This window comes from Sinocyclocheilus rhinocerous, unplaced genomic scaffold (genome assembly GCF_001515625.1).
Source record: "Sinocyclocheilus rhinocerous isolate Xijiao unplaced genomic scaffold, SAMN03320098_v1.1 scaffold1050, whole genome shotgun sequence".
NCBI classification, from domain to species: domain Eukaryota; kingdom Metazoa; phylum Chordata; class Actinopteri; order Cypriniformes; family Cyprinidae; genus Sinocyclocheilus; species Sinocyclocheilus rhinocerous.
The window spans coordinates 310027-313089 of NW_015651629.1; positions in this window are offsets into that span (position 1 = coordinate 310027).

Consider the following 3063-nt stretch of genomic DNA (forward strand, 5'->3'; position numbering starts at 1 on the left):
TAACTAAAAGCAGTCGTTGCCAGAAAAGATTTTTTTTTTCTTTATACTTTTCTCCATTATATAAGTACTTTTATTGCATTCATTTCTTTAGTCTTTTTTTTTTCTACTACTACTAGTAATAATAATATATTTTATGTTTTATTTCTTATGTTTTATATCATATCTCTTCTAAGAACTACATATACATAATGCATATTTATTTATTTATTTATTTTGATGATGATAATAATAATAAAATACTAATAGTAATTATTTTTTTCTTTTTTAATCTTATTTTTTTTAAACAATTGATAGATCAACCGTTAAAAGATTAGCCTCTCATGAAGCTTAAATTCATTTCTTTGTTTTTTGTCACTCTGAATGAAGGTGTATAATGTATACTTTTCAGTCGTTTGTGCTGTTTGTCTTGCAGTTATAGTCCCAAAAAAAACAATGAGGGTTTATTTATTCACATTTTAAATGGTTGCTGGTTTTTATGATTCCAGTACCTTTTAAAAATAGAAAGAGTTCAGCTAAACCTCATAATAAAATATCATTAGGGTTTGAAACCACATGAGTGCGTGTGAATGACATTTCCATTTTATGTGAACTATTTTATTCTCGTGCAAATGCAAGTAAAAAGTCTTCATGATTCTTATTTTCAGCTGTTTTCTGTTGATCTGGTTTATATAAGCAGGCCCAATCATTACAGGTGAGATTCTGCGGCTCAGAGACTGGAAGATTTATGGTGCCGTGACTCCTGCTTTTATTCTGATCACGTCAATGGTTTGGTTTAATTAAATGCAAACATAAAAGATGCAGCCTTTAATATGCACACTCTTTACACTCTGCATACTTTAATATGCACACTCCATACCAAAGCACATCTGTGACCCTGGAGCACAAAACCAGTCGTAAGCATCAATTTTGTGAAATTGAGATGTATGCATCATCTGAAAGATGAACAAATAAGCTTTCCATTGATGTATGGTTTGTTAGGATCGGACAATATTTGAAAATCTGGAATCTGAGGGTGCAAAAAAATCTAAATATTGAGAAAATCATCTTTAAAGTTGTCCAAATGAAGTTCTTAGCAATGCATTCTTTACTTAATATCCTAATGATTTTTGGCATAAAAGAAAAATGGATAATTTTGACCCATACAATGTATTGTTGGCTATTGCTACAAATATACCCCAGCGACTTAACACTGCTTTTGTTCTCCAGGGTCACATATTATCCACCTTATTTTGCAGTGCATGAGCTGTTTTCTGTAAATGTGCCAGACTTCTGAGTCATTAGTGAATAACTGCAAGAATAACAAGCACAGCAAGCTATTGAGCAACAAAGCAGTGTGTTTATAATTACTACAATACATTTAAATAATATGATAACAAATAGCCAGTTTGCAATATTAAGCAGCATAACAGAATGTTTTTGTAAAATAATCAGATGCAAATGACACCGGAAGTCCTGTACATTTAAGTCACAAAATATTGGCCTAATATATATATATATATAGACCTATATGGCAAAAAGGTACCTATATGACTTCTTTCCGGCAAGATTTTGAAGTGTGCCAGTGTTTATATTTTATAGTTCATATTTGGTAAGTTGGCCTCAATTTCAAAATTAAATAACTGACTGCACACACTAAAGCAGCAAGAATGGAAAGAGAAATGTCTTTTCAAAAACATCAAATAACAGAAGTTCATAAAGCCTAAATTAGACCTCATTTGTTTACACGTTGGTTAATGCATTAACATTAACTATTAATGATGAGCAATATATTTATATGATATATATTATATAATGTCTGTTATTTTGATTGAAATTGTTCATGAAAAAAACACACTTTTAATTCATTCCAGAGCAAATGAATAAATATCATAAACCATAATAATAATAAAAATAATAATCTTGTAAAGAAATTAATGTTTAGGCACCAGGGCTGGCCAGTATAGATAAAGTTAGAAATGTTATGTGTATATATTACTTTTTATTTAAATGAATAGTTTTTAATGGATGCATTTTATTGATAACTTTTTTTAAATTGTATTTGTCTTGTCATTAACTAAAGTTTACAGATAAAGCTTTTGTTTTTTTACTAAGATTAATAAATGGCATAAATTCTCTGGAAAATAAAAAGTGTTATAAAGTTTGCTCAGACTTTACTTTAAAGCGTCTGCTAAATGACTAAAAGTACTTGAAGCTTTAATATTTAATGCATTATATAAGTACTTTATTGCATTCATTCTGATTTGTAATGCACCTTATAATGCATTTTATGATCTTGTGGATAATTGTAACCACAGTTATAATACATTATAATATTTATCTATTCATTGTTAAACCTTTAGAAAGTGCAATGCATTAAAACACATGAAAAACCAACCTTAAAATATTATAATGCATTTCAACTTAAATGTAAGTTACAATTATTTATGAAAACATAATGCATTACTATATGAATACCTTTATAATGCAATATACATAAAGATTTTAAATGGTACTGATTTTTTTTACTCAGAAAAAAATGTGTTGCATATAAACACAAAACTGTACATTTTAATAAATGCATGCAATTGATAACTTTGATAAAAATCCCATACTTTTATTTGTTTTACATTCATGTTAACAGATACAACTTTTGATTTTAAAAATGTATTAGTAAATGTTGACATTAACGTTAACTAAGATTAATAAATGCTATAAAATCTCTAAGAAAAAAATCTGGAAGGTTTTTCACTTATTAAAAAGAAAAGAACACACTTATTAAAAAAAACAGTTCACATTTACATCCGTTATTTACAAAAATAGCTTTTCACGCTGTTTATGGTTATCGTGACATTTCATAAAGTAGCTGAAATATAAAAATTAGTGCTGGGCAACGATTAAACGCATCCAAAATAAACGTTTTTGTTTACATAAAATATGTGTGTGTGTACTGTGTTTATGTATTATGTAAATATAAATACACACACATGCATGTATATATTTAAGAAAAATATGTTATGTTTATACATTTTAAAACATTTATATATATAATATCAATTATATGAATATAAATATATACATGTATGT